This window comes from Hypomesus nipponensis, chromosome 1 (assembly GCF_054491055.1).
Source record: "Hypomesus nipponensis isolate SF chromosome 1, ASM5449105v1, whole genome shotgun sequence".
NCBI lineage: Eukaryota > Metazoa > Chordata > Actinopteri > Osmeriformes > Osmeridae > Hypomesus > Hypomesus nipponensis.
The window spans coordinates 18861182-18886680 of record NC_140361.1 but is presented as its reverse complement, the minus strand read 5'-3'; the positions used below and the strand labels follow the sequence as shown (position 1 = coordinate 18886680).

The 25499-nt window shown below is 41.0% G+C and overlaps 3 long non-coding RNA genes across 4 annotated transcripts; 1 reads left to right on the top strand and 2 right to left on the bottom strand.

Moving 5' to 3' along the window:
- Window positions 1-4140: 4140 nt before the first annotated feature.
- LOC146302888 (uncharacterized) lies at window positions 4141-5688 on the bottom strand. Its single transcript, XR_014766070.1, has 3 exons — window positions 5633-5688; window positions 4339-4449; window positions 4141-4241 (listed from the first exon to the last, which is right to left on the bottom strand). It is a non-coding gene; the product is annotated as an uncharacterized LOC146302888 (long non-coding RNA).
- A 6759-nt stretch (window positions 5689-12447) lies between these two features.
- On the bottom strand, window positions 12448-15304 carry LOC146302887 (uncharacterized). Of its 2 annotated transcripts, XR_014758175.1 has the most exons (6): window positions 14481-15304; window positions 13559-13609; window positions 13377-13447; window positions 12932-13118; window positions 12736-12838; window positions 12448-12544 (listed from the first exon to the last, which is right to left on the bottom strand). It is a non-coding gene; the product is annotated as an uncharacterized LOC146302887 (long non-coding RNA). The 2 variants fall into 2 exon arrangements; XR_014758171.1 differs by lacking the exon at window positions 14481-15304 and having other exon boundaries at window positions 13559-14443.
- A 1615-nt stretch (window positions 15305-16919) lies between these two features.
- LOC146302886 (uncharacterized) lies at window positions 16920-19807 on the top strand. Its single transcript, XR_014758169.1, has 3 exons — window positions 16920-17901; window positions 18488-18557; window positions 19505-19807. It is a non-coding gene; the product is annotated as an uncharacterized LOC146302886 (long non-coding RNA).
- The last annotated feature ends 5692 nt before the right edge of the window (window positions 19808-25499 follow it).

Here is a 25499-nt window from a genome sequence, read left to right as displayed (position 1 = left end):
ATAAATGCATGGTGTAGGGAGAGTGAGGAGCGTTTCGGGCATTCACCTCTTGGGTTAATTTCCCCTCTAAGGGAATTGAACCCATATGGAGGCATTCAGGTATTTTGGTAGAAAATAAGAAAGATTTTACATGAAAGGGAACATGGCCTTACTACTGTTTTACTCCAATATTATGTTACTGTATGAAAGTACATGCCCTTGTTACTAAACAGTAATTGCCTTCATGTGAAATGTTATTGTTCTTTTGTAGATGTTCATACTGCAATGTTCCATATAAACTCCTAAAAAAAAGTTCTGAAACGTTATTTTGGTTGATTATTCCTCCCCTTCAATAATACCAATTGGTATTGTATTTTATATTGTTGGAAAGCCTGATTAGTCACCTTACCAACGAGTTACAACTTGTAAGGATTGTGCATTTGTGGAATGAGCAACACAGCTAACCGTGTGGGTAGCGGACCAATTTTCTTTGCCAAAATCCCCTGCAATATTCTTCTGTTGGTATTCACTCTCGTTTTGAGTTGCTTGGTGGATTGGATGATTGCACTCTCCCACAGTAATAAGGAAAAAACAACACATATTGGCCATTTTATTACACTTTATTCATTTGACACTGTCAGGGACCTCAGTAGCGTGTGGAAGATCCATACACAGCCACAACAGCTTGGCACCTCCTCCTCATGCTGGTCACCAGCCTGGTCACACACTGCTGTGGGATGGCATCCCATTCCTCAACCAGGATTTGTCGCAAGTCAGCCAACATGTTTGCGTTGGTCACTCTGGCACGTACAGCGTTCCAATGATATGAAATACATTACCAATTGGTTTTAATTGAAGGGGAGGAATAATTGACTGAAATAACGTTTCAGATCTTTTTTTGAGGAGTTTATTGAAGTGTTGTTCTGAGCATAAGCAATTCATTGACTGGGTGTTAAATACCTGTGATGCTGGAGAATATAAGCAGTTTCAGTGTTTTCAGCTTCACTTATCAACACAAAGGGCATTACATTTATTTGGCCGTAATTTTATCGCTTTACAGTTTTGTTACTATAGTTAGGTATTTATAAAGTAATAATAATTTATCATATGATCAATAATACAGTGAGGGATTTGATCCCCTGCTGATTTTGTACATTTGCCCACTGACAAAGAAATGAGTCTGTAATTAGTCAAAAATTGTTATGGTACATTTTACATGTATTTGAACAGCGATAGACAGAATAACAAAAACATCAATAAAAAAAAATGTCAAAATTGTTATAAATTGATTAGCATTGTGGCAAAACGTACAAAATCAGCAGGGGATCAAATCATTTTTTCCCTCACTGTATATGTCAGAGTGTGTTTTCATCATGGTTTTTTTTTGTATCCTGACACAGCTGCATTATAATGCATTTTTACTTTTGCACATGTTGCTTTGTTAGAACAATAAGCATATATGCTTATTTCCTTTTCCTCTCCAAACAGTGGTGTGTGTGTAGATCACAACTGAGGTTTTGCTGCTTCAAGCTAACTACAGATCCAATGTCCAGCATCATGTACTCCCCATATCACTCATGACTTAATACTTTTTTCCCCCACATTTCTAGGGGAAAACAGGGGCACATTTACAGCATCCATACTACGAAAAATCATCTCCACATACAACCATTTGTACGGCTTTACCTTTAGTCATTTAGTCATTTACCTTTAGTCAGATGTTAGTATTCAATTACCCAAATATTTGTGTATCTATGCTCAATTTCATCAGTAAGCCATTGAGAGTTAAGACACTCATCTCACTTGAAAAAATACACCTTTGTACCCTAAATTCACTCCATCTGCGCCCAAACACTAACGCATCATACCTGCCCTCAGAAAAGTACTTTTTATCTTACCCCCACTTTGAGTCTTGAACCACATATTATATCACACACACACAGCTCATTGTACAAACCTGAAGTTAAAGGTTAACTGTAATTTAGGTTCTAACATTCCTATAGATACATCGGTGTACAGGCTTTAAGCAATGAAGCAGGGTTGCAAGCCCCTGCAGCGTTTTTACACTATTTGTGTGGTTTTTTTCAGGTTGACAATGTAGAAATGGAGGTTGCCAGCTATCCAAATAGCTCTGAGGGAGTTCAGCCACTGTAAATTAACATGTAAATAAATGTGAATAAATATTGTATAAAATGAACTTGACTCATACTTTGGTTTTGAGTAGTTAATACAACAGTTATTTACACTTAGTTCCAATCTAGTAATTGGATTGGACAGGGTCATTCCATTAGTTACGATACACAGTGTTATCAGTGTAATGTAGACAAATGTCTTTATTTTTGTGAACTTTATTTAGAAGAATTCCGTAGTGTACAGTCGCCGGTAGGAATCATTAATGATACTCTACAAACTAATACATAGCAAGGCATGTCAAATTTAAATAATAGATACAAGAACAAGTCCGTCCGTCATTTGCCGCTTGTCCCGAGGCCAGCCGAGGGACATAGTCCCTCCAGCGTGTCCTGGGTCTTCCCCGGGGCCTCTTCCCAGTTGGACATGCCCAGAACACATCACCAGGAAGTCGTCCAGTAGGCATCCTCATCAGATGCCCGAGCCACCTCAACTGGCTCCTCTCGACGCGGAGGAGAAGCGGTTCTACTCTGGGCTCTTCCCGGACGACTGAGCTTCTCACCCTATCTCTATGGGAGAGCCCGGACACCCTGCAGAGAAAACTCATTTCGGCCGCTTGTATTTGCGATCTCATTTGAGAACAAATACATACAGTATAATATATGAGACAATATGAGACATCAGACAAAATAAAAGGCTAAACATCTTCATAGGTACATCACAGACACATCAGATCGCAATTTTAAATCTGTACACATAAAATTAACCCAAATAAACCCTAAATTACATTTGCAGCAGAGCCAATAAAAATACAACCTTTAATCTTGATCAAAACACCATTGCCATTGAGAACTACCCAAAGTGAGTTACCGGACCTTAATTGGACTACAAATATGGGGTATTCACAATGCAATTGTAATGTGGGCATGATGGGACTTGTAGTTCTTTTTTTTAAAGCTATATTTTCCCATATCCTCATCAAATTGTACCTGTAAAGGAATGTTTCGGTTAATTAGACACCAATAAATGTCACACTTAGTCAGCATTCATCAATGCAACTTCTACGTACATTGTATTTATATGTTTACATTATCTTTAAAAACTCAATTTCTGTTAATGTTTATCATGTGTTTCCAACCAAATGCATTAAGGGTGTGATAATGGATCTTCTATCAGAATTTCAAAAAGATAAGAGCTTATATGTGACTACAAAGCAGTTTTTCAGTTAAAAACAATACCACTTCTAGGTGGCGCTATTGAGTCCCAATTCAGCATAGGGGTTTGATATTGAATGGGAGAGTTTAACTAACCCCTGTATTTTACTGTACAAAGACATGACTCTGAACCTTGAAAGGAACTCTTAACCCTAACCCTAATTTTTGGCCAAAATGGCATGCTTGAGTGTGGGTATTATTAGACACATTTGCAGGAGGAAATCTGTCAGTGTCAGTAGAATATTACAATACGTGGGCTAAAAAAATGACTCACATTAAGACGCTTGGTGGAATGGTTGAATGTGTTGATGATGAACACTTTACCCTCCTCATCTACCAACATAACATTTTCTGTTTCCAACAGAAGGCAGATGTATTTGTCTAGATCGCTAGACAGTGGTACCTGGGATGGAAAACATAGATATGCTTCAATCCTCTACAGGTAGGTAAACAGAGATACCGAATCTTTAATTCACAATTATCCACTGGCCAAAAGTTAAACATTGAATCCTATGAAATTGTCAATATTTTCACAAATAACTGTCTTACCCTGTTCTCATGAATGGTGGAATTGGCATCAACACCAGCACCAGCATCTATACCAGCACCAGCATCTATACCACCACCAGCATCAGCACCAGCACCAGCACCAGCATCTATACCACCACCAGCATCAGCACCAACACCAGCATATATACCAGCATCAGCACCAACACCAGCATATATACCAGCATCAACACCAACACCAGCATCAACACCAGCACCAGCATCTAAACCAGCACCAACACCAGCATCAACACCAGCACCAGCATCTATACCAGCACCAATACCAGCACCAGCATCAACACCAGCACCAACACCAGCACCCGCACCAGCATCAACACCAACACCGGTATTCACGGATTTCTTCTTGTGGTCCTTAAAGCAACACAAATAGGACAACGTGGATAAGCGATCCTTCTTTCTGAAGTAAAACTGTAAAATATTACTAAACTAACAAAAGATTGGTATTTACAGATTTACGTCTGTAGTCCAGGGATACGTTTAACATCATACTTGACGTTGGAAACTTGCCCAGGGAGATCCTGACTTAGGGCCTCGAAGGCCCGTCTTTTTTTAGATGGTCCTTAAATACAAAACAAACAATAATCAGTTACTTACACAAACATTTCATGATAATAATAACAACATATAATGAGGTTAGTGGCTGGGTGCAGTGCAGGGGTTAGTGGCCGGAGGCTGGGACGGCTGGATACAGAGCAGGGGGTAGGGGTAGGAGGCTGGGACCAGCGCTGGATGCAGAGCAGGGGGTAGGGGTAGGAGGCTGGGACCAGCGCTGGATACAGAGCAGGAGGCTGGGACCATCGCTGGATGCAGAGCAGAGGGTAGGGCTAGGAGGCTGGACCAGCGCTGGATACAGAGCAGGGGGTAGGGGTAGGAGGCTGGGACCAGCGCTGGATACAGAGCAGGAGGCTGGGACCATCGCTGGATGCAGAGCAGAGGGTAGGGCTAGGAGGCTGGACCAGCGCTGGATACAGAGCAGGGGGTAGGGGTAGGAGGCTGGGACCAGCGCTGGATACAGAGCAGGAGGCTGGGACCAGCGCTGGATGCAGAGCAGGGGATAGGGCTAGGAGGCTGGGACCAGCGCTGGATACAGAGCAGGAGGCTGGGACCAGCGCTGGATGCAGAGCAGGGGGTAGGGCTAGGAGGCTGGACCAGCGCTGGATACTGAGCAGGGGGTAGGGGTAGGAGGCTGGGCCCAGTGCTGGATGCAGAGCAGGGGGTAGGGCTAGGAGGCTGGACCAGCGCTGGATACAGAGCAGACGGTAGGGGTAGGAGGCTGGGACCAGTGCTGGATATAGAGCAGGAGGCTGGGCCCAGCGCTGGATGCAGAGCAGGGGGTAGGGGTTACTAGTAACCCTACTGGGTACTGGTTGGTAGGCAGAAAGCACACTCAGGGTACCAGGGGTTGTGGACCTGAAAGGAAGGCTGATAAATAGCTGTTCTGCTTTGAGATTTGAGGATGGTCTGGTCATAATAAACACTGATAAACATTGGTATACGTCCAAGCATGTAATACAGATAGATGTTCCTACATGTATCTGAATGCAAAAAAGTTACGAACAACGTTAGCATCAACCCAATAACTAACAACGTTAGCTAGCATCAAGGAGAACTCTGACGGCCTTATCAGTCATTAATTAAAAACTCGCAAACAAATTACTTTGCAAACAACTTCTGACTTCAAAATCGACCAAATTCTAGTAATACAATACACATATTTTGACAAAGGTTGCTACTTAAAGTACCTGTTTTGTTTGATGCCGGCTCCTGCATTTCAGAAATATTTCGATTTGCGCGGTTGTATATTTCTGAATGGCATGGAAACGCTCAAACCAATGAAAATCGTTTTAAAGAGCCGAAGTTACACAAACTCTCTTCATATGGGAACGTCATTTCCTGATAAAGAGCCAAAGTTGCACGAACTGTCTTCATTCTAGTACGTAATTTCCTGATTTTCTATCCGGTGGTGTCCCAAGAACTGGGACCACGTTATACCAGAGAATGTCTAATATAGAGAGAACTGCCACTCTCGGGAAACTTCCGGGTTCTGAACTGGTTGAAATTCCATGTGAGGGCGCTAACGAGCGAGTGCAGAATGAATGGAGGTCTATGGAGCGGTACCCCTCAAAATCCACTTTTCTCAGGATATAATTTTTTGTCCAGTAATTTGAATTGAATTCGAAAGGGGAGGCAAAAAAAATACACACTGCTGGCTGTTAGATTTTTTTAAAGTCGCCTTTCTGTTCTAAAAAGCTTTTGAAAATGTAATTGACGTCATACACATCGTACGACCAGAGCTACTGCTTTACGGCAAGCTCTGGTCACTTACTTTTTTCTCTCAGGGCATCGACAACACAGCTGACAGGTTAGGCTCTTCCTGTCAATACACATGCTAGAAAGAGTTTTGGCTTGCTAATGTTGTTGCTAATGTTGCTAATGCTCTGACATTCTGATTCCGTTTCGGATGCCATCAAGCAAGAGCTCTGGCCGTATCAGTCCTTCACTAACCAAACAGCATTCATTAGCAGAATGCTAGCGTGTTATAGGCAACAAAGACTCACCCTGTAAGAAATCAAAAGGACATAAATACTCGTTCATTCAACTTTCGACCTATAATCCATGTTGAACATGCAAAAACTACAATCAAATCTGAGATTTCTCAACGACAATCAGGCAAAAGAGACAAATTTAGCCGTTTAGCTCCATAGACTCACATTAAACATGCACTCGCTCGCGATCACTCCCAGTGGAACTCTGGTGGAACTGCAACCAAATTCGGTACAATGGGGCTTAAAAGGGAGTGGCAAGGCTCTCCTTAAACAGGCTCTGCCGGAACTCTCTCCTCAGGCCCCTAAAGCCGGAACTCTCTCCTCAGGCCCCTTTTAGGTATTAGCGCCTCCACTGGTCGGAGGATACTGCTATTTATATTAATAGGCTAACTTACATTGAACTTCGGTTTTAGCATAAGTCAATAGAGTTTAACATAGCGGAAATTAGCATTGCGGCTAGCGTTACGTATTGCTAACATTACGAACATGATCACTGTTCTGCCCCTGGAAAGCATAGAAAATAGGTTTGGCAGTTTAGCGCCATCTAGTGGTCATTATAGAATATCACATTTTTTCCGTTGGTCATTTGCAGCAGCAACAGCTGGCTCGTGTCATTGTTTATTGTTTCCACGGCAACAAGAGCCGGCTCTCAAGTAATTCATTTTTTAACGTTGATAATACAAACAACAATACTCTCTTAATCTGAAATCAATAGCTATCCTTGTATTTATGTAAAATGTTGCTTCATCAATTACCACCTCTATCATAAAGATGTGTAATAATAGTACTAAACATATATTCCATATTCCAATAACGTAGGAGTAGGCTACGGCAAAGTGTTCATGGGAAACTTAGGCTACTGCAGGGGGATAAATTAACAAAAACCATGCCGAGAACATAGCCTTATGTATCGTTCATGAAATGCCTCATGTAGGCCATCACAGGCCAAACTGGCTAGCGACTTTTTATTATGAAAATGAAATTTTGCCCGCATTTGGCGGGTTGGCGGGCGTTAGTTTAGAACCCTGTACGTAACGCTAGCCGCAATGCTAATTTCCGCTTGACTTCTGCTAAAACCGTTCCTATTAATATAAATAGCCTACAGTATCCTCCGACCAGCGGTGGCGCTAATACCTCGGATACACATGAAAAAAGGGGCCTGAGGAGAGAGTTCCGGCTTCAGGGAGGTATAACCAGAGCCTGTTTAAGGAGAGCCTTGCCACTCCCTATTAAACCCCATTGTACCGAATTTGGCTGCAGTTCCACCAGAGTTCCACTGGGGGTGATCGCGAGCGAGTGCATGTTGAATGGGAGTCTATGGAGCTAAACGGCTAAATTTGTCTCTTTCGCCTGATTGTTGTTGAAAAATCTCTGATTTGATTGTAATTTGTGCATGTTCAACATGGATTATAGGTCGAAAATTGAATGAACGAGTACTTATGTCCTTTTGATTTCTTACATGGTGAGTCGTTGTTGCCCATAACACGCTAGCATTCTGCTACTGAATGCTGATTGGTTAGTAAAGGACTGATACGACCAGAGCTCCCGCTTGGCATCCAAAGCGGAATCAGAATGTCGGAGCATTAGCAACATTAGCAACAACATTAGCAAGCCAAAACTCTTTCAAGCATGTGTATTGACAGGGAGAGCCTAACCTGTCAGCTGTGTTGTCGATGCCCTGAGAGAAAAAAGTAAGTGACCAGAGCTTGCCGTCAAGCAGTAGCTCTAGTCGTACGATGTGTATAACGTCAATGACATTTTCAAAAGTTTTTTAGAACAGAAAGGCGACTTTCCAAAAATCTACAACCCGGCAGTGTGTATTTTTTTGGCCTCGCCTTTCGAATTCAATTCAAATTACTGGACAAAAAAATTATATCCTGAGAAAAGTGGATTTTGAGGGGTACCGCTCCATAGACCTCCATTCATTCTGCACTCGCTCGTTAGTGCCCTCACATGGAACTTCAACCAGTTCAGAACCCGGAAGTTTCCCGAGAGTGGCAGTTCTCTCTATATTAGACATTCTCTGGTTCCGGTTTAGAGGGGCCTGAGGAGGGAGCAATTGACCGTTCCCGAAACTCCTCCCTAGAACGGCCCTCGTCCAATCGTACCTTAGCAACCGCTACTAAGAGAAGAAGGTCCATCAAGCTTTGAGTCGGAAGCAACATGGTTAAACGGTGTGCCTATGGGATGTGTCGATCTGACACTAGATATCCCAAAAATTTAGAGGGAGGTGTGGTCTTTTTTCCATTTACAAAGCCGAAGACTCAAGAGGGAAGGTGCCGGCGGTGGATAAAACAGTGTGGGAGACCCCACTCCCAACTTAATTTAGAGAACATCACCAAACATATAAGCATATGTCTGCTCCAAGGTAGCTAGCTAGCGTTAAGCTGCTGGCGAACGATATCTAAGATGTTAGTTGAGAGAACATCCCCAAACAGTTATGGTTCATGTAAACTAGTATTATTACCACTACTAGTGCATAACTAGTGACTCCAACAAATTTGTTAATGTTAAAATCAAAATGTTAATGTTAAAGTCTGTAAAATTGCAAGCTGAGCTAGCCAACGAATGCCAGCAAGTTGCCAGGAGCTTTAAAATACTGTATCAATGTTGAACAAAACGTCCCAACAAGCCATTATAAACTTATTTTATTTTAATCTTCGTAGAATTTCGTGAGTGGGCGACCTATTCCTGAGTATCCCAACCCTGTGCTTGCTGTTCAAGTGCCTGGCCAGACAAGGCTACTTCAGACCTGTATGCTTTAGCTTCGATTTTGTTGTTTCCCCTTCGTTGCTAACTTTAATATTTTGAATATATCCTTCCACTGCATATTGCAGTCCCTTCTGCCTGGATCTGGGAGATATCGCAGAGGTATTACTAAAAAAATCCTCACTCACACTGACAGCTGTAGCGCTTATCCCCGTACTCGCCATGGCTTTTGGGTTGACAGTTCCGGGAATTGTGTCGTACATAGCAACAATAACTAAGGGGGCGTGGCCTGGGGAACGGTCAATTGGACTCTCTGGGTGGAGATGATTGCATCAAAGTTGACATTTTCTCCAAACAGTGATTATAATTTGACAGTATGTTTAACAACAAGACTAGCCAGCTATCGAGCCATGTCATTGTTCCCAAATAAAATCAAGATTTTTAAGAATGAAATAATCGGCCATGTGTAGAGTTGCTGCTACCGTTGTGTTGGCTGCAGCCTGTCTGAAGTAGATTGACTAGCGAGGTGAATAGCGAATGGGATGAGATGAGCAGTTACGTGTCACTGACACACTACATTCAGAAAAGAAACATTTTTCAAATAGGTTAAAATAAATATTGAAGTCACTCGTTGTAAATACAAGTTATCTTGTTAAAGTCTTTCACAATTGTAAATGGAGGCTTTGACTATGTCACTGTTGTTATGGTTACTCAGTGGTTACTTATTTAAGACATTTTGTACAGGCTCCTGTGTTGCCAGCGGAATAATTTAGAACGGTGAAAAGACCATTTTTCTGCAATGACGCAGTAGGTGTCCGTTATCACCCTATAATGTACACCCCTGCAGCCAATCAGAATCGAGTATTCACCCAGACCATGGTATGAGAGTATGCTAAATGCCTGAAAATATCACAAGAAGGGAAAAACTTAAAAGGACGTTTAAGTCATAAAGATCAGGTCAATTTTTACACCGGTCTGCCAAATGCATTCGTTTTGATTCAACTATGAGGTTACTGATCACCATTCCCTCTTGCAGGGGAAATGAGAAGACAACTATTTCATTCTACTCTTCGCTCTTAGTATTTTGAGTTGTAATTAGCAGAAAAATTATGCTTCTAAATCTCTGTAATCTTTATAAATATTAAGTAGGCTATGCATTTTTATATAAAATATACAGAAATATCAGTTGTAAAAATGTCATTCTAAAACTGGTTGTTCCCATCTTTGATTATGATTGGCTATATCGCGTTCCATGCCGTTGTAAAATCCAGCATAACCTTACAGGTTGTCCTCATAACATTCTTTAACATTCCATATTACTGCGCATCAAATATTTCAAATAAAAAAACACTGCAAAGGTGTCTATCTGGCTGTTGCGTGGCAACGATGTATGTAGGAACTACATAGCGAGGTGAAAGGGGTTTAAGGGTGTAAGGGGGTTTTCGGCACTCCGCTTCGCATCGTGCCTAACAACTCCCCTTACCTGTTCTAAAATCAGCGCAAACCATGGCCTCTTGGGGCTTATTGCTTAATTTAAATACGGACCCCTCTGCAACCGACGCAAGCAAGCACACCCTACAATTTCCCCAGAAATTGTACCCTCTCTAGTTGTGTTTTGTTTTCTTGCATTAGCATATTTCATATTTTTCATGACTTACCGGTTTTTATTATTATTTCCTATTCCTTATTTCCTCCCCTTTCCTGTGCAACACCACTTACAATTACATATTACTACTGCCACCTCACATAATTATGAATAACTACTACTACAGTACTACTAGCTTTAGAACACTGTCAACACTAACCCCTTCCAGTACACACCATTTGATCTAATCCTGTGTGTACAATAACATGCCATTCTCTGCCAAAACACCCGTTGTGTGTGTATGTTTGTGTGTACCAGTCCTAATCGTCCCCCTGAATGGTATTGGGCATGGTAGCCCAATTGAGGCCTGAATGACTGTCTTGTCAGGAGATATACATACACACATATGTACATAAAGGCTCTGTAGCCCCGATTCCCTGATAGCCCTGCCATTGTCATCCAGCAGTCTCATCTGTGAACCCACAACTATTTCTCAGGTTGTGCTGTCAGCTGAAGACTATTACTTTAAAGAAGTGGTTTGGAAGTCAAGAAACAGAGAGGGTGATGTTGAGGGGATGGGGAGAAGACAAACTACAGAGAAAAGAGAGGAGAAAGGGAGACAAGAAGGAGTGTGGGAACAGTTATTTCTGCAGTGTATGATCAGCGGGTCTGACTGAAAAGTGTCATAATGGCTCCTATTCTACTGTCATCACAAACACCTACTGCGCTGCCTTCCAAGATGTCCACTGGCTGGTCTCATCTGATGCTGACCAGGATAAAGCCATATTGTGTTGATAGCCATTGCATTTTCTTTGCACTCACACAAAATGGTTTGTTTGCTTGTAGCGCAGGAAAACCTCACAGAAGAAGTTACTGTGGTTTAGTAAACAAAATAATATTTTTTGCATCTTTCCCAATATAGCTAAGTAGCTATCTATCTACTAACTTTAGCTAGCTACCTAGCTATATTGGGAAATACAAACAAAAACTTTCTGGTCTGACACATTTGAGAGAATCAGTGAAATTTCTTGAGGAGATGGACAATGAGTTGGAAGAACATATTTGCTTATAGTGAATTAGAGACGCAACAAGGCTTTTGAATATGTCTCAAACAGATAAGGGAAAATACAGCGTGATTGTTCAGCACATGCGAACATGGATGAAGAGATGCATTTAAAAAAAAATCGGAAATCCCAACCCAGCTAACACAGTTACGTTGCCCTTACGTTGCCGCAACGTCACTCGTTGACCAAACATACGTTGCCGCAACGTCTTTGGCGACGTTGCGGGACCGTGCATCTGTGGGGCGCCAGTAGGTTGCCGCAACGTCATCTTGTGACGTTGCCAGTCCGTAACCGCAACGTCGTGGCAACGTTATTTTCCGACGTTGCCAGTCCGTAATAGCAACCTCCTAGCAACGTAACTTTCCGACGTTGCCAGTCCGTAACCGCGACGTCGTCCCAACGTTATTTTCTGACGTTGCCAGTCGGTAACCGCGACCTCTTTGCAACGTAATTTTCCGACGTTGCCAGTCCGTAACTGCGACGTTAATTACTAACATATTTCTCAATTCTATTGCTTATATTGGAGGTTCATATGCAGACCTCATTTGCCCCAAATGCTACTTGTTCTTGTATAATAGGCTACATAGCCAACTTCAGGAGGACTGTTTGTGTGGTGTGTAGCCTAACTCAAGTTAATCATAAACAAGGCAGCATTTCCATGTAACATTCAGTCATTTTATTTCAAACAAAGTGCCAAACAGTGAATGAAAATCTTCTGCCAGTCCCCGCTACAGGTCCTGTCGGTTGGCCCTGACAATGAAGCACAAAATAAGTTAGTGTCCTATCAACATAATTGCACAGATGAAAGGGGCTATACAAGTCATACAAAAATCACATCTAGAATAATATACATCATAAAAAAAATATTATGGGATTCAAGTTTTTGGTCACATAGCCATGTGAAAGGTTGGATTGGGAAGCTGCCATCACCATTCATTCACCTGGATTGTTTTGAATGGGCTGCCGGGGCGTGTTTGAGTGTCTCCGCTGTGAGGAGCTCCACAGCCTTCTCTCCTAATCCCATCTTCCACTTCATCACAGCATCTGCATTTAGAAGTCATGAACTTATTGTTAGCACCAATTTGAACGTTGAACGCTGCGTGTAAGCCATAGTTCACAGCACCTCAAAACACCTACCTCTTTCAGAACTCCAGCACCTTAAGGCGCTCCTCAAGGTCTTGGAGTTCAGCCTGTGTTTAGGCCACCTGTAGGTCCATCACTGGCACCTCTTCAGCATGTCTGCCCTGTCGTCGCCTGAATAGGAGAGCCTCTCGCTGGTTCTCCTCCAATGTCTCCATCTTCTGGAACATAACCTGTAATGTGTCTGTCAGTAAAGACAAGTAAAACAAGTTTACAAGAGTTAACATGATTGGCATACACTGTGGTTCTTCTAGATTAGCTGTAACATTGATGTAAATAACACATGTTACCTTGAATGGTTGTATACAAAGCATTAGTAAGACAACATTTGTTGTTTTGACAAATATGTATCCCCCTGCCACGATCAGAACAACTTAAGTATGCCTTACAATGAGTTGGCAATGCTATTGAGAAGCTTTGAGTGTCTTATATTTGCACTTGCCTGGCTGCCAGCTGTTTTCCTGGACCCCATATGGGTTCTCCTCCACCAGACCAGAGTTGACACCTAGGGGTCTGGTGATGCAAAAGTTTTAAGTCATGCTTTTGCTTCAAAACATAGCCTTTAGGGTTGCCATGGTTCATACAATTATTGTCACTGTTAAAAACGGTCAATCATTACTTTACCATAATTTCCCAGGGACACAGTGCTAGGCCGTGTGACGGTGGTAGGATACTCTGTACAGAAATGAAAGTGGAATGTAGTTTAAGTACATAGTATTAGCATTTTGATATAAATATAATAGGATCAGCATCGCACATGTGTGATCGTTCGAAAGCAGGGCCCCACAGCGTAGCGTCGCACACGTGTGATTCTTAACATTACAACCGACTATTTTCCGATAGACAAACAATGTGACAAACGCTATAGTATGGCTTCAAAATTTACAATTAGTAGGCTAACAAGTAACACTAGCAGGTAGGAGCATTGCTACGAGTATTATGCTAGGTTGCTAGCTAGGTAACGGAAGCTAATAAAAGCTACCTAGCTGCCGTTTTGGAAAAAGCTCACTCGTGGAAGCGTCGGAAACATTTAGAACTCACGCATCTTAAGGTTAAAAAACAAATAAACTTATTCAAAAAACAGATGGCATGTACAAATTGGAAGAATTAGTGACATGATACTTTTATAGACGCCATTGCTGTGCATGCCAATGACCCGACTGATCAAAACGTGATCAGCCACGCGCTAGCTCCACAGTCTTCCAGGGCTAAATAAACTATTCTCGGACAAGGTTTTTTCTAACAGTTCTGAACGTTTATTTTCACTGATTCTTTTGTGGGTGATTTGTGAGACGCTAAACTTTGTATGTATTTTCAGTATTTAACTTTCTGGAGGGTTTAGCCTTAACCCTACAGTACATTATACTAGCTTTACTAGTACTAGCTAGTAGCTAGCGAAATCCTAACGTAAACAATGTGAATCTGAAAACAGATACAGTAACCAGGCTAAATAGCCTAAATTTCAAACCTATACGTAATAGCATGCTCCATCCAATTTCAGAAAATATGTTTATATATTTAAATCTATTTCTGTAAAGAAACTCACCTTTGAAGTAGCTAATTTCCAGTTGAAATCCATGCGTTCAGTTGGAATCCCTGCAAACTCTTTTCTGAAATCCCAGTTTCAGAGATGCGTTGAAATGGGCATGCGCAAAGTTGTTGCTTAGGGGAAGACTGAGCAAACCTAGGTTTGCTAAGGAAGAATTGTAATTTTCTGTGATGACTTGTCTTTGGAAATTAAACTTAAGAATCGCTTGCCTTTTGGTCACATTTAACAATTTTGTATTACTAAATTATTGCAGCTCAAATTTGCATTGTGTGTCATACAGCTTTGGTGTGCTGGACAAAGAATGTTTGCTTAATCATGTTACACATCACACATTGATTGTTTTTGTACATGTAAAGAATGAAAGACTTATTTTAATATAGGCCTAAGGCTAAGAATATAAGATTTATATTCCAAATTCAGTCTTTTATTTATTAAAGCTATGTTCCTGCAGATATTAGAAAATTGATGACCATGCTGGGGCTGAGCTGCACATGAATTACATACATTGTCTACATTTATAAGTGCTGGGTGCAACATTTAATATTGTGTGATTGAAATTCATGTAGACTATTGCTACATTACAAAAGTGTCAGAACTGAGAGCAGTCCAGTGTGATCTCTCCATGGATAAACCACTGCACTCGAGATCCGTTGTCCTGCGACCAAAGAGCGACTTCGGCAACTTAACCCATGGTACCAAAATGAATGTATCCAGCCGACCAAGGGACAACGTCACGGCAACGTTGTCCACGGGACCAAAATAACAGTATCCAACCGACCAAGGTACGACATCGCGGCAACGTTGTCCACGGGACCAAAATCAACGTAACCAGCCGACCAAGGTACAACGTCGCGGCAACGTTGTCCATGGGACCAAAAAATAACGTAACCAGCCGACCAAGGTACAACGTCGCGGCAACGTTGCCCACGGACCTAAAAATAACGTAACCAGCCGACCAAGGTACAACGTTGCGGCAACGTTGCCCACGGACCTAAAAATGACGTTACCAGCCGACCAAGGTAGAACGTCGCGGCAACGTTGTCCATGGGACCTAAAAATGACGTTACCAGCCGACCAAGGTACGACGTCGCGGCAACGTTGCCCACAGGTCTAAAAATAACATAATCAGCCGACCAAGGTATGACGTCGCGGCAACGTTGCCCACGGACCTAAAAATGACGTTACCAGCCGACCAAGGTACGACGTCGCGGCAACGTTGCCAACAGGTCTAAAAATAACGTAACCAGCCGACCAAGGTACGACGTCGCGGCAACGTTGTCCATGGGACTAACTGGCAACATTCCCTTTATAACGTTGCTACGACGTTGCCACGACGTTGCCAGAAGGTAACGTCGCGGGTTACCAACTGAGCACCTACTGGCAACGTTGCCGCAACGTCATGTGTTAGCTGGGAACGCTTTGTAACTCCTACCTCCGCTATCCAACCAATTAATAGATGTGTTCGACTCAAGCCCCCACCGCTCGCTCCTTGGCTTGAGGTAAAGGCCCCTGTAGATGTTGGTGGTATTACATTTCCGATTCGATTTTATTCTATTAAAGTCAACATCCAAAACTATCTCCCCCAATTAAAAAAAAATCTATTATCGAACTCATATTCATATTTAGGCGACAACGGCGTATTAGGGCCAGGTGGGTTAAAAAAAAGTTACATTCCGTGATTGCAAGAAAAAAGTCTGAGATTCTCAGAGTTTATAAAGTCAAGTTTTTTTCAAAGAACCTCGTCGCTTCACTTTGCATGGTCAACCTCATCACAACACAGACGCCGCCGCTTGGCATGTATAAAGCATGCAGTAATGGGTGACCTGATCTAATTATACTTTTAAAGAGGTTCGTGGTTCAACAGGACACAGCCAAGATACTGCGCTCCACAAACCACAAATCTAATTTGAATTGCCCGTATATTTAACCAGCGATATCCTTGCATCTTTCCATTGCATTGTAGTTCCTGATGCACAAAAGCTATCACCTCATCAAAATAAGTAGGGTTATGATGTTTACTTTTGAATAGGCCCAAATCACGGTAATATATTTTCAAAGACCGAATGCTTATTACATTCCAGGGCCAGTTGTTCAAAAAGTTTAATCTGTATCAGAATTATTTGGATTTTAAAATCCCATGTTTTGCTATCCAGGATCAGGTAATCCATTTTACTTTTGTACTGGTTTTTCAAAGCAACCTTGGATTGGATCACCCTGATCCAGATACAAACTTTTCAAGATGACCAAATCCGGATTCCCAGTGTTGTAAATAAGACTACATATAACAATGTAGGCCAATGTAGTAGGTTAGCCAAGTAAAGAACAGGTTCACAGGAATTCTGATCCAATATTTGTATTTTATATTGTAAATTGGCAACTTATATTTTATGGCAACTTTTTATTTTTTATTTTATTTTATTGTATATTTTATTTTAATGTATTCCACTTAGTATTGCTAGTTTATGTATCCTTAGTATAGATAGACCACATATTTAAATTTAAGATTCCTATATGTTTATTGTATGCACCTTCCTGCCAAAGCAAATTCCTTGACTGTGCAAACTTTCATGGCGAATAAATCCCTTTCTAAAACTGGTTGTTCCCATCCTTAATTGTGATTGGCTACACTGTAAAAAATAACCGTTTTTTTTACCATGAAATGCACTGTATTTTTTACAGATATTTCCTCTTTTTCCACAAAACAATGATATGCGTGCGGATTTACCAATATTTGCAGTAAAATAAATGTTACACCCTTAAAATTACAGGTGTTTTACCTTTATTTAAGATTACATAGATATTATGTTTATTTAATAACAATTCATTGTAATTGTACAGATTCAACTGTAATTTTACATAACATGGGAGGTCATATTTTACAGATTTTGTCAGGTTAATAATAATGAGGAAATGCATGTGAAATTACAGAAATCAGTGGTCATTGAGTTTTCTTAAAAATTGTTGTTTTATGTACAATTGTTGTTTTAAGTAGCTAATTAGTGTTTGTATGTATAGTGTTTGTATGTATAGATACAAAAGTAATTTATTGTAAATCCACCCATGCACCCATGCTTCCCCTGGCAGGACAGAAATATCTATTTACATTTACATTTAGTCATTTAGCAGACGCTCTTATCCAGAGCGACTTACAGTAAGTTTTTGGTCCAGTGCTCCTTTAATGACTTCAATGCATGCATTGTCACCAAGCCTGCCTCATAGGTTAAAAAAAAAAGGCCGGTAGGATTTGTAACACAAGTGGGAGTTTACACATGCGCAGTGGTTGTAGCTTCTCCCAACTGTCACTACCTTACCTGGCGCGAAAACCGGACAAGAATGGCGTTTTCAACTGAGGAGCTGCTGCAGAAGTTAAAGTATTCAGGAATTATACTGACTAAAGAAGAGACAAAGAGATTCAGAGGTAACGTGAATGCTAAGCTGATATAGTGCGTGATATGTTCTTTACAACCTTTTTTTGTCTAAACGGAATTGACTTAGACCAAACTGAAGGCAAATCGCTAGCTGACGTTAGCATTATTTAGAGTGACTATAGCTAGCTCAGGAGTTAGAGCTCAGCTAGCTAGCTATTTAATGTCAGTTAATTAAATCTGCCATTTGCCATCCTAAAATTCGGTTAATGTTATGACCTGCATGACTCTAATGTGTTGCTTTATAGGCCATCTCTACTATAACGTTTTGTTTCAACAGAATCAAGATTCTATTTTTTTCCCCTCTTACCTCAGTATAACGTTAGCTGATAGCTAGCTAGGTCAGTAGGACATTTTTTTACCAAAAACTAAGGCACTTGTTCAATGTTATTGTTGTACATAATTGATAAAAGCATGTTAACTCGTTAGATAATTGATTGTGGAGCTGGCAAAATGCAGAGAACTGTTAAATAGGAGTGTTTTGTTGAGTATTGTTGAGTTAGGGGAATTCTACATCCATGTGTAGGCTAACTTAAGTTTGGTTAAGTGAAGCTCTCGTGTGTTTTTCTGTTGCTGCAGATTTACATTCTCTCACACTCTACATTGTCACCTGGAGTCAGCTCTGTAACTGTGGGCCCAAGTTTTTGTGGTGAGTATTACATGAAATTGCAATTGCCATTATTGGACTGTTTACGTCAAGACAGTTGATGGATGGTCTTTCAGTCACAGACATTCACTTGCATGTATTTCAAAACAAAACTTACGGTGATGAAAAACAATCTGATCTTGGTAATCATGAGTTTTGGCAAAGTTTTAACATGGGAGTGAACTAGTGTTGCACAGTAAACCTGTACTAAAAAGACACACTCTTACATAGCTTCAGTGTTCCTGTGCATACATGGGAGACTGACAGAACGCCATCTCTGTAGCACTCCATCCAGTCCAGAACTCGGGGTCCTGAAGTCTCGACTTTTACGATACTCAAACGATGCGATGTTAATATACCTCTCTGATCTAACGAGTCTGACTAGCTGTCGTGACCTCTCAGGTGGGATTTGGCTACAATGGAGAGCTGGAGAGATGGTTGTTCTGCTAGGTTCTCCTGTCTGCACAGGAACTGCAGCTCTTTTGCAGTGATCGTTAAGGAGCCTAATGACGAATCATGGTCAGAATTATGTTGGCCTATGCTACACCCCTTCACCAAGTTTCATACAAATCGGGATGGTAGTTTTCGCTTAATCCTGTTCACACATACAGACCGACATTCAAATACACAGAAGGAAGACTGCCAATGTAAACTAGCTTTTTGTCTATAATTGGGTGCATTTACATTTTAATGTTCATGAATGTACACTGTCCCTCTTGGTCATATAAAATTAATTGAAAAAATTATAGAGAAAACATTACCTTCCGTCCTGCAGCGGCTTTGCCTGTGACGGAGGTCATTAACAGTAGGGCGTCGGATCTATTTACGTTTTTTTTATTACTATTTTCAAATATGGTTTGTCCTTGCTGAAGGTAGAATTGATTACCCTGTTGGATTGTTTACAAGCTAAGTGACAATATTCTGAATCTAGAATCTTTTCTTTTGACCAGGAAATGGCTGAGACCGATTTCCTCAGTGCCATAGAGAGAACAACAGTGGGGATCTATGTCGTGAAAGACACTGCCAGCAGTCCTCTGACGTCAGGATAGTCCTCGAGGGTGTGATGGTGCTTCAAGATCTTGAGAAAAACATAACTTGTAGTGGACACTAACTGACCATGCACAAGTTGCCCTATATAACGTTGCAGCCCGGTTTACAGTGATCTTGCTCAATGCTGGACCATACTCCAGCGATGCAATGTTAATATACCTCTCTGATCTAACGAGTCTGACTAGCTGTCGTGACCTGTGGGTCACATGACATTGCGAAGGTTAAAAGAAAATGCTTTTTATTAGTTTTTGTATTGTGTGAAGTTGTTGCAACACAACGATGGTTCGAATGACCCGAAGATAACACAAGGGTTAAATTGACTGATTAATACTGTAAATGTGCAGACATTCCTTTTTCATTAAAAGTACATATTTAGTATTTATACATTGTTGTAGTTTATTTTTTACTTGGAACAACCACAATTCTACAGGAAATCACTGTAGGTACAATGGGACATTTTCATAAATTAACTACTAGATAGCCTACATTTACATTGCTTGGCCGTAAATTTAGCTATCTTTATGTACTATGCTTGTTTTTCCACTGTCCAATGAAAATTTTTGTATCTACTAATTCTTTAAATTGACTGAGTAGTACCGTAAATATACAAACATTTGTCGTTTTTATAAAAACAATTCTTAGCCATTATACTTAAAAAAACAATAATAAGAAATTACTGTAAATAGACTGGAATGTTCCATGTAGTAACAAACAAATGCCCTAAAATTACGGAGATTAACCTTAAAGTTAGTTAGTTTTAAATGTATTTTAACGTAGTATTTCAGTTTTTTGCGGTTTAATCAACATTTAAGAACAATAATAAACTGTAATTTGATTAATTTTGACCGTGCTCTGTATTTTTACAGCTTATTACATGTAATTTTGTGGTATGGTTATTGACTGTAATTTTACAGAATCGGTCTGGAAACTTTGCTGCCAGTGCTTTTGCAGTTTTTTTACGTGATTTTTTTTTTACAGTGTATATTGCGTTCCATGCCGTTGTAAAATCCAGCATAACCTCATAGGTTGTCCTCATAACATTCTTTAACATTCCATATTACTGCGCATCAAATATTTCAAATTGAAAAAGACGGCAAAGATGTCCATCTGGCTGTTGCGTAGCAACGATTTATGTAGGAACTTTACTTTGTAGTAGCGGAAGAATGACGGTTTATTATTAAACTATTTTGTTTCTAATTGTTTTTATTGATGAAACCATATCAAATATTTTAGTAACAGTTTTAGAAAAGCAATAAGACCCGCGAGTCCGTGGTTTACGCTGATTTTAGAACAGGTAAGGGGCTTTTCGGCACTCCGCTTCGCGTCGTGCCTAACAACTCCCCTTACCTGTTCTAAAATCAGCGTAAATCACAGCCTCTTGGGGCTTATTTCTTCATTCTGATTCTGAATAGCCAGCATTAGGTCACTTTTAAGTGTTTTGATTTAAAGACACAGAAAAAGGTAAAATAAAACAATCCAAACAGTTCTAGGATTCTAGTTGTAAGACCGCGAGGACGGAGAACGATTTTAGATGCGTGTGTTCTTGCAATGACTTCTGGGAAATCAGATGCGTTCTCGCTGGCCAAGTCACCAACCAATGCATCCTCCATAAAAGGGGCGGATCAAAAACACTTAAGGGTATTTCGGGCGTTCTTGGTGACTTGTGTTCCTTGGAACACATACTTGGGCAATGAAAGATTACATCAAACGAGTTCGCAAGAGTACAAGAATGGAAAAAAAGTGGATTGATAAACGGCCCTTTTGACCAACTTGAGACCGCGCCGAGGCTAGGTCAATGTGACGTATGCCATCAAAGTACCATGAGAGCGATTCAAGAACTGCCGGCTGGACAGCCGAGCGCATTTTTTTGAGAACGACTGCACAGAGTCTGATGACAATGATCACATGATTGGTCAGACTCATGGTCAGACATAACAACCATCATGTGTGTTGTGTGTTTATTGTGACACCTTCAGTTTCACTAATGCTCAAATCCAGACCAAGCACTAAGCCTACAATTGAATTAAATATGAGCCTTCATTGACAGACTGCAATACTATCGTTGAATAAAGTGTTTTAGTTTGCCTCTTCACTAACGGAAAGACTATGTTTAGTTGAGTTCTGGTTGTATTATCAATCTGCAGATTGGAGAGAGTTTAACATTGTTAAATAAATGACCAATTTTATTTTATTTGTCATCTGTAGACCCTTGACAGAAGGTTAAAAAGTCACCCTAAAAAATAATACATCTTTGGCATTAAAGCATAAACCAGGCTTAACTCTACAGTGTAATATCACCCTCTCCTGCCCTTTTCAATCCCCCCTCTCTTTCTGCCACTCCTTCTCTCAACGTCTACTCCTCTCCTCTACCCTTTCTCACCCTCTGCCCATCTCTTTTCCCTCCTCTACCCTACTTATCTTCCCCTTTTTCCCTTGCCTTCTCTCCCTGTATCTTTCTCCTACAGCCTCTTCCCCACTCACCACCTTTCTTAATCTCTTTTCTCCCCCCACCCTCTCTCTTCTCCTCCACTCTTCTCTTTTTCTCCATTAATCTATGGGGCAGGTATGAGCTCTTCTTATAGTCATCCCTACAGGGCATTTATTCAGTAACTATCTAAAATCCCTAGTATAAGAAGCCTTGAAGCTCCTTCAAGTGTCCTGTGTTTGTGATGATTATATAATCAAGCAGGTCTCCCACACAAACACTCAAGTTAAGCATCTGATTACCTTTCATTTCCACTTTAAAAAGCTCTCTAAACATTTTTTATTTGTCACTGCTACATGAGAAACATTTAAACTAAACTATTCATTAATTTTTCCTTCTTTGTCTCTATCCTTTTTCCTTCATTGTCTCTTCTACATTCATACATGTCTCTCTCCTTATCGCACTCTCCTTTCCTCAATCTCTACCTCAGGAGAAACTTACGGCCGAGTGTGTGTTCAGAGAACAGTTTGAGGAGAATTGGTACAACACCTATGCCTCTACGCTCTACAAGCACATGGACACGGAACGTTTCTATTATGTAGCACTCAACAAGGACGGTTCGCCACGTGAGGGGAATAGGACTAAGAAACACCAGAAACTCACACACTTCCTTCCACGGCCTGTGGAGATCGATAAGATCCAACAGGCCTACAGAGACCTGTTTCAGTACAGATGACCAGAAACTTCATTGGTAAAACTGGGATAAGAAGAAGAGGATGATAAGGAAAATGAGAGTGGAAAAATTGTCTGATCTACCCCCTCTACCTCTCCTCACCCCCAAGGTGTTTTGTTTGGTCCTTCTGTATAAATAGTGACCCCCCCAGCTCCCTTTCCAAGTCACTACAAATAAACACCAGATATTGCGTGTCTTCCATGATGTAACCACCCAGTCTTGCAGAACAGTTTCTGATTGCAGGTGGAATAGGATTTACTTCCTCAAAGCTACAACTAGAGATGGGGTGAGGGAGAGAGGACAGTAGGAGGAAACAAAGCCGGAGGATATGCAGGAAAGGATGTCCAGCGAGAGGTGCTGGCCTCTGTTCCATGTGGCTGTTGCCCGAGAGTAACCAGGGCTTAAAATTTAAGATCCACTTTAATATCAGATGGCTGAGTGGTTAGGGAGTTGGGCTATTAATCAGAAGGTTGTTGGTTTGATTCCTGGCTGTGCAAAATGACATTGTGTCCTTGGGCAAGGCACTTCACCCTACTTGCCTCGGGGGTACTTACTGTAAGTCGCTCTAGATGAGAGCGTCTATTAAATGTAAATATCTGATCATCCACACACCACAGTATTCCCTACAACTCTAACTGAACACAGCCTAGTACAAAACCATGTCAATGTATTTATATTTATTTATATCCATACATTCAATGCACTGTTATAGACAGAAAACAGAGAGCGCCAGAACCAACATACAGTGAGTCCAATATGTATTTGATCCCTTGCTGATTTTGCCGGTTTGCCCACTAATAAAGACATGATCAGTCTATAAATTTATGATAATATGTATTCAAACATGGAGAGACAGAATATCAAAAAAAATATCCAGAAAATGAACCTAAGGAATATATATTAATTGATTTGTATTTCATTGAGGGAAATAAGTATTTGATCCCTTAGTATTCATTAGGAGTTCTGGCTTTTACAGACCAGGTAGACACTCCCAATCGACTTGTTACCTGAACTGAAGCCACCTGTTCTCACTACTCACTCGTGTGAAAAACACCTGTTCACAGAATCAGACAATCAGACAGATTCCAAACTGTTCACCATGGGGAAGACCAAAGAGCTGTCTCAGGACCTCAGAGTCAGGATTGTTGATCTCCACAAAGCTGGAATGGGGTACAAAAAGATTAGCAAGGTGTTGGATTTGAAGGTAACAACCATTGGTGCAATTGTAAGAAAATTTAAAAAGCATAACATGATCATCAACAGACCTCGGTCCGGTGCTCCTAAGAAGATTCCACCTCGTGGGGTAGCAATGATTCTGAGAACGGTCAAAAATCATCCTGCAACCACTCGGCAGGAGTTGGCAAATGACCTGAAGGCAGCTGGGACCACAGTTTGCAAGGAAACAATAGGCAACACTTTGCGCAGCAATGGGTTAACATCCCGCAGTGCCCGAAAGGTACCCCTTCTCAAAAAGGCACATGTGGACGCGCGCCTTAAGTACGCCAATGATCACCTGAAAGATGAACCAAGTTATTGGGAGAAAGTTATGTGGTCGGACGAGACCAAAATTGAGCTTTTTGGCCTCAATTCTACCCGTCATGTGTGGAGGAAAAAAAATGCTGCTTATGACCCCAAGAACACTGTGCCCACCGTCAAGCATGGAGGTGGAAGCATAATGTTTTGGGGGTGTTTCTCCGCCAAGGGTACAGGGCCACTTCACCGCATCACTGGGAAGATGGATGGAGCCATGTACCGTACAATCCTGAAGGACAACCTCCTCCCCTCTGCCAGGAAGCTGAAAATTGGCCGTGGTTGGGTCTTCCAACATGATAATGACCCGAAGCACACAGCAAAGGCAACAAAGGATTGGCTCAAGAAACATCACATCAAGGTCATGGAATGGCCCAGCCAGTCACCGGACCTCAATCCGATCGAAAATCTATGGAGGGAGCTGAAGGTCAGAGTGGCCAGGCGACAGCCCACCAACCTTCATGATTTAGAGAGGATCTGCAAAGAAGAGTGGGCCAAAATTCCACCTGGTGTGTGTGCTAAACTTGTGGTTAACTACAAAAAACGTCTCACTGCTGTGCTTGCAAACAAAGGCTTTGCCACTAAGTATTGAGTGTGTTTGGCCAGAGGGATCAAATACTTATTTCCCTCAATGATATACAAATTAATTAAAATATATTCTTTAAAGTTATTTTCTGGAATTTCTTTTTGATATTTTGTCTCTCCATGTTTGAATACATATTATCATAAATTTATAGACTGATCATGTCTTTATTAGTGGGCAAACCGGCAAAATCAGCAAGGGATCAAATACATATTGAACTCACTGTAATGATGAGTCATGCTTGTTAAACTGTCAGGGTAGCAGTTAAAACATGTGGAACCTTTGCTTATGGATCACACTAATTTAGAGACACAAATACAAGTTTAGCCTAAAATACCTACCAGATAACCCCAAAAAACGGATTCAGTTCACAACAACAGACAAAGGATTCTTGTTGTAAAATATTTTTGTCCTGCTCTCTGTCTGTAGGTGTTGATGTATTAAATAAACGCTGGTTTTAGAACTTCAAACTGTTTAAATATGCAGTTACAACAAAGGGTTGGTGTCTAATTACATGCTAAAACTGCTTCCAAAAAATGTTGTAACTCAATCCATCTTTAGTGAGTGATGTTTTATGAGCATGGGCCTAAGGACACTATGGGATTGAAGTAAAGTAGAGTGAAC